At 54.6% G+C, this 6,320-nt stretch overlaps 1 long non-coding RNA gene across 1 annotated transcript; it reads right to left on the bottom strand.

The window, feature by feature from the left end:
• Positions 1-608: 608 nt before the first annotated feature.
• On the bottom strand, positions 609-4,332 carry LOC128312833 (uncharacterized). The gene is made up of 2 exons (XR_008292643.1): positions 3,624-4,332; positions 609-2,981 (listed from the first exon to the last, which is right to left on the bottom strand). It is a non-coding gene; the product is annotated as an uncharacterized LOC128312833 (long non-coding RNA).
• Between the last annotated feature and the right edge of the window lie 1,988 nt (positions 4,333-6,320).

Below are 6,320 nucleotides of genomic sequence, written 5' to 3'. Positions count from 1 at the left end.
CCCCTTGACATCCTAGCCTCTAGCCGTGATGTCAGAAAGACCACAACTTAAGAGTAAGGACCATGCCATGGACCTGCCTTGTCTGAGTCCCGCCAAGTTAGAGGGGCTTGGAAAATGCCCTGAGCTTTCCACAGATCTGAGCAAACAAGGTGTGAAAACAAGCCTTTGCAAGTTCAAATGATTAACCCGTAGTTGCATGGTTTGGGATTTCAGAGGGCGATAACTGAAGCCAGAGATTGTACAATGTCCTTTGCGCGATGTTCAATATTCAATAAAATTTTCAGTGGACCTTAAAAAAAAAAAAAACCCCAGGAAAATGTAAGCCATAGTAAAAAACGAAACAAAGCAAAACACAGTTAAGAGATACCCAAACCCAAGATAGTGTATGCGGTATGCTTAGCGAAGACTTTCAAATGATCCCTGTAAATACGTTGACGTAAAGGAAAAGTAGATTTTAATGAGTGAGCAGGCGGAAAGTTTTAACAAAAAAACGTAAACTCTGACGAATTGAGTGGAAATTCTAGAACTGAAAAGAATGAATAGAAACCAAAAGTTCCCTGAAGAGACTAATTTTCTTTATCATTTTAAAGTGTATTTATTTTGAGAGAGAGAGCGAGTGGGGGAGGGTCAGAGAGAGAGAGAGAGAGAGAGAGAGAGAGAGAATCCCAAGCAGGCTCCGTGCTGTCAGCCCAGAGCCCGAGGCGGGGCTCGAACTCACAAACCGTGAGATCATGACCTGAGCTGAGATTAGGAGCCCGATGCTTAACAGAGCCACCCAGGCACCCCAAAAGTTCACTGGATAGAGTTACCAACAGACTGGAGATGGTGGAAGAAAGCATCAGTGAACTAGAAGATAGATGGACACAAATGGCCCAATTGGAGGACACGGAGAGGAAGGTCCAAAGACCCAAGGCTCTGGTGGTCTGTGGGGATGTGCAAGGGTGGACGGGGCATCGGGCGGGTCGGCGCCGGTCTGTGTGTGCAGACCTCCCAGAAGTCCCAACGTGCAGCCTTGCTCCCGCCTCGCAAGTCCCCGGTGCTCCGCGTGTGCCACCTTTTGGAGGCTCTGCAGGGTACTTTGACTCACATCTCAGAGCTCTGCTCCGCTGCTGGCCCGTTTTCCCGCTGTTCACCTCTCTCTCCCCTCTATAACCCCGAGTTCACGACAAGCTTGCTTCACGGGAAGCCCGAATGGATTAAGTGAGCCAGAGCCGGTGAGGGGCCGGGCTCGATGTTTGGCACACAGATCACTGATGCCAAATGCTATCCATTTTCTCTCTCTCCCGCCTTCCCGCCCCCTCTTCCTCTTCCTTTTCCCTTCCCCTCCCGAGCATTATGCATTCATGTATTTCAGCCCCATCAGGCTGCTTTCAGGACAGCGGGTTTGTAATTACTGCAGCATGGTGTATAATGTCTGTGGCAAATTTATTTCGTCTCATATTTCTTGTAAGTGTTGCTGATGCAGAGTGAACGCCTCAAATCACTCGGAGGCAAACAAATGAGACAGAAAACCCACCGGTAATAAGGCTGGATGGGGAGACACGTATATTTTTCAGAAACGGCTCCCTTCTCTGTCTTTCACCGTGTGGCCAGTTACAGTCTCATCTGGGGAGACGACAGTCTGGCCCTGTCTTTGCCAGCAGGCCTGACCCTGAGCTCAGAGGGAAGGTGGGGGTTTCACAGCCTGACCTTAGTCGACGCAACGGCCTTTGTGCACGGAGTGCGTCAGATGCGAGCTTGGAATGATCCGGGGCAGCCCTACGCAGGGGAGGGAGGCCGTGATCCAGGCCAAGGTGCTGGGCTGACTTCTGCGATGGCCAAGCGGTGGGAGGCTGGGCCTGGCCTGGAACGCAGGCGTCCCCCAGTCCCGGGTTCCTCCCGGCCCACCAGGTCCAGGAAATCGCCCACTTCCCGTTCCCTCTCCTTCCTGCTTCAGTCCATGACTGTCCTGAACCCCCGGCCCGTTGGCGATGATTCTGTTTTTAGTTGTAAGTAATTAGCTCGGCAAATATGTGCGGCACACTTTGTGGTTTCAGGAGTCGGTCCAGACACTGGAGACACAGACGAATAAACCCCTGTCCCTCCCTTCCAGGGGCCCACACGTGGTCAGGAAGATGGACATTGAACAGGCCCTCTCAATTCTGTGTGGCTGGTGGCTGTTTGGGGACAGCAGAGAAAGTAGCCCTCCAGCCTGCTTAGAGGGGTCTCCATGAGTTTCTGGGTGAAGCTGCTTGAACTGGATTCTTTAAAACAGAGGGAGGGGCACCTGGGTGGCTCAGTCGGTTGAGCGCCTGAGTCTTGATTTCAGCTCAGGTCATGGTCCCAGGGCTGCGGGATCGAGCCCCATGTTGGCCGATCACAGAGCCTGCTTGACATGCTCTCTTTGACTCCCTCTGCCCCTCTGCCCCACTTGTGAGTGCTCTCTCTCTCTAAACGAAACCGATATATATAACGAGAGGGACACAGAACTCATCAAAGAAGAATCAGAGATGAGGAGATAGAAGGAGCCCATCCAAGTGGGAAAAGAACCTGAGTCTTGTGGTGGGACTTGAATTTGAACTTGGGTCTGCTTGGGTCCAAAGGCCAAGCCGATGGGCTGTTTGGTGTGAGATGCAGCCCGAAAGCTCTCACCTCAAGTCCCAAAGCCCTTCACCTTTGGAAGCGCCTGTGTGCAACACTAGGCACGAGCACAAAACCACGTAGCTCTCTCAGTGTCCCCACGGACTCCGTCGCGGGCGGCTCACCAGGGCCCGGGGTCCAAGCTCCTCGCCTTCCTCCCGCTCACTTTCCTCAGGGAGACCACGCTGGGGCAGTGGCGTCCAGAAGGGCAAGGCTTACGGAGCTTGGCAAAGTATTTTCACACGCCCGCAATCCTCTCCAGGAGATCACACACGGGATAATGACAGCCTTTGGGTGGTCACTCGCCCCGAGCCCGGCGAGGCGGAAAGTCCTTCAGAGACTGTGCCTTCATTGACCAAACCCTCAGAGCGTTCACTAAACAAGTAGATGTTAAGTTGAGGAAATGGAGGCTCAGACAGTTGAAGAAAGCTTCCCGAGGTCACCCAGCCGCTAAACCGCAACAAGGCGTAAAGCCAGGTCCGTCTGACTCCCGCCGCACACAGCACCACGGGAGTGGGGTGGCCATTCTCTTTGGGAATCCCAAACCCTCTCTCTGCAGTCTCCGTCTGTCAACGGACAGCCCCAAAGAACAGCAAAAACAAACTCATTGAACAAGAATGTCCCCGGGATTTCACAGGGATCAGTGTCAAACCCCATGTGCAGGTTTAAAAAAAAAAAAGCCTATTGCCCTTATAACAGACGGGAGAGGGCTGGCTGGGAGACGGGTCAGGCGCCCGCCATCTGAGGCTTTGTTTGTGGAAGGACAGGCGTGACCCGGGCCCTCGCAGCCACACTCGGAGCCCTCGGGGAAGAGGTGGCCATGGAGGGAATGGAAGTCGCACTGTGCCGACCTCTGCTCAGCGTGCACCCCTGGAGGCCGCAGCTTTAGAGACCTCCCGTGATGGAACAGGCCGCCGGCGAGCAAGCGAGCGCCCTGTCCCTGCGCGTGCGCAAGCAGAGGCAGAAGGGGCACGTGCCGGGGCAATTGTGGATGGGACGCCTACCTTGGATAGGAAGTGGCTGGGCAGGTAAAGAGAAACCCAGGGGGAGGAAGAGACTGTCCGGAGGCCTCACAGAGCTCCGAGGTCAGCATCCGGGTTAGGTGTCCACGTGCAGGGTCCGAGTGGCACAAGGAACTTGGAGGGAGGTGGCACGCGGGACACTTCGAGTCCAGAGGGCACAAGGCAGAGCCACCGCTCAGACCAAGAAGCTTCGCTGCTGGGCCTTCTGCACGCTGGGCCGCAGGGCCCTTGAGCGTTTGCCTCAGAAAACCTGGATCTCCAGTGACAATGAGCCCTGAGCTTAGAAACAGAAGGGCGCGAGGCCCACGGCTCGTCCGCTTCTCCTGGGGGATTGCACCAGACCCTGGTTATCCAGGAAAGCCGCTGCTGCTGTTGGCCTTGACTGATGGACAGGGCGGCGATAAGAGGCACATTCCTGGGACTAGGAATGTGCACGGCCTGGCAGGAATAGCTGGAGGGCATTGCCAGAAAGGGGACTCAGATATGAAGCAGACGCTGTATGCACAGGGAGACTCAGCAGATAAGTCAACAGATGCCTCCGTGTCCAAGCTGAGAGGGGGCAAAGATTGGCTGTACCTACTGTAGGGAAGGGCAGTCTGGAAGGGTCAGGAGTGGAAACCAGATTTGTCCATTCGGTTGCAATCATTAAAAAAAATTCTCTTGAAATGTTTACTCATTTTTGAGAGAGAGAGACAGAGCACAAATCGGGGAGGGGCGGAGAGAGAGGGAGACACAGAACCGAAAGCAGGCTCCAGGCTCCTAGCTGTCAGCCCAGAGCCCGACGCGGGCCTCGAACTCACGGACCGCAAGACCGTGACCCGAGCCGAAGTCAGACGCTCAACCGACTGAGCCACTCAGGCGCGCCTTTAGTAATCTTTTTATTTTAACGGTCACGTTGGCTGACAGCGAACTGAATTCCTTTTTGGAAAACACTTCCTCATTTGGAGACTGTACATTGAGATGCCCTCCGCCCTGCTGCAAAGCGTGGGCTCATACCTAATACTGGTCCTATGGGGTCATCACTCAGGGCTGCATCTCACAGAGTAAGACAAGGTCAAAGGCAACAGCAAGCAGACAATCAGCCAACAGTCGGTCTCATCCAGGTGAGAAGCGTCCGCCTGCCGCCTAAGAGCCAGTTCGGGCTGCAAGAAACAGAAAACGCAACTCTTCTCTGGCTTGAAAAAGAAGTGTATTGACTCAAATGACTGAAGAGCCCAGGTATAGATCCTGGCTGCTGGGGTTTGGCTTGTGGGCAGCTTGAGTCAAATGAATTAAGAGTACAGGATTTGGGGGCGCCCGGGTGGCTGTCACTGGAGCGTCTGATTTTGATTTGGGCTTGGGTCATCGCCCCAGGATTGTGGGATCAAGCCCCATGGCGAGGTCCACGCTGATCATAGAGTCTGCTTGAGATTCTCTCTCTCTCTCTGCCCCTCTCTTCCACTCGTGCACGCTCTCACTCTCTCAAAAAAATAAATAAATAAGAAAAGAATATGGGATGTTAATCTTTTACACCAGTAACCACTACGTTTCATTCACAGACGGTCACTCGTTCCCTGTCCTCCCCCACGCTGCTCCTCATCTGTCTTGCACACGCATCATCGTCCTCAGTCGCGTGGCTCCCGGGGGACTCGGGCCGTGGGACTGGACGCGAGTCGGCCTGCGTTTGTCCAGCTCAGCTGAAGTGAGGGGCGCTGCAGCTGGGAACCCCATCCCGAGGTCCGTCTCCTCGGGGATTTCGGACAGAATCCAGGAGCGTCACAAACGTGCTTGATGCTGGGAAAACACAGATTCTGGTCCGGACGAAGCCAGCGTCTTCTCAGGAAAGGCGGGGGCTCCAAGCTGCCTCCCGGAGGACTTTGGGAGGTTTTCACAGCTGCGGGGAAGGAACGCTACCTTCCCGGGCCGTGCTGCTTTGGTCCTGCTCGGGGATTCCCTTCCTCATGGCTGGAACCTCCGGCAGAGCAGAAGGTAGTTTCCCGCCATTCGTTCCACAAAGGCCCATCGAGTGCCAAATACGCTGTGGTTCTTGTTCTAGGGCCCCAGGGATACGAGGGGGACAAAGCAGCCCAAATCACTACCCACAGGGGCATATTTTCCAGAATCCTCTCTTTGGCGATAATCTGCTGGTCTTGCGAGACCCGCCTCGGAAATGCGTCCTTCGTGCGGGCAGCGTTCTGTCAGTGAGAACGTGGAGGAGCTCTTCATCCATTTGTTTCAGGACAGCAAGCGAGGGACAAGGACGCAAACACGCCTGGCAAATACTCTCTGCAAAAGACCTTCTCCGGGGCTACACGCTACGGTCTCCTGAAAAGCACATGGCGGGGTTGTGTCTGGGACTCTAGCCCTTGATTCAGAGCTCGGACTCACGCAGGAAGTCAATGTGGGATTTTGAATTATGGAACCGGTGGGCAATGCATGAATAAATTAAAGGGGGACCCACATGTGAATGAACCTCGTTGCGCTCTTCTCCTCTGACTGCTGATCTCATCCTCCTCCACGGCTCTCACCCTCATCTTTGTGGAGGAAACGCTTCTACCCGTGGTTGCCAGGTACGGTTGCTCGGTCTGCACGCGGCACAAGGTTGCCAGCCCTAAAGGGGCACCATTCACGCTGCAGACGTGTGCTAGCTGATATGAGAGTGTGGGCAGGGGTAGAGCTTGTGGGTCTCACCGCCGAGCC

This window comes from Acinonyx jubatus, chromosome F2 (assembly GCF_027475565.1).
Source record: "Acinonyx jubatus isolate Ajub_Pintada_27869175 chromosome F2, VMU_Ajub_asm_v1.0, whole genome shotgun sequence".
NCBI lineage: Eukaryota > Metazoa > Chordata > Mammalia > Carnivora > Felidae > Acinonyx > Acinonyx jubatus.
The sequence above is the reverse complement of the archived record's forward strand: the minus strand, read 5'-3'. Positions and strand labels throughout refer to the sequence as shown.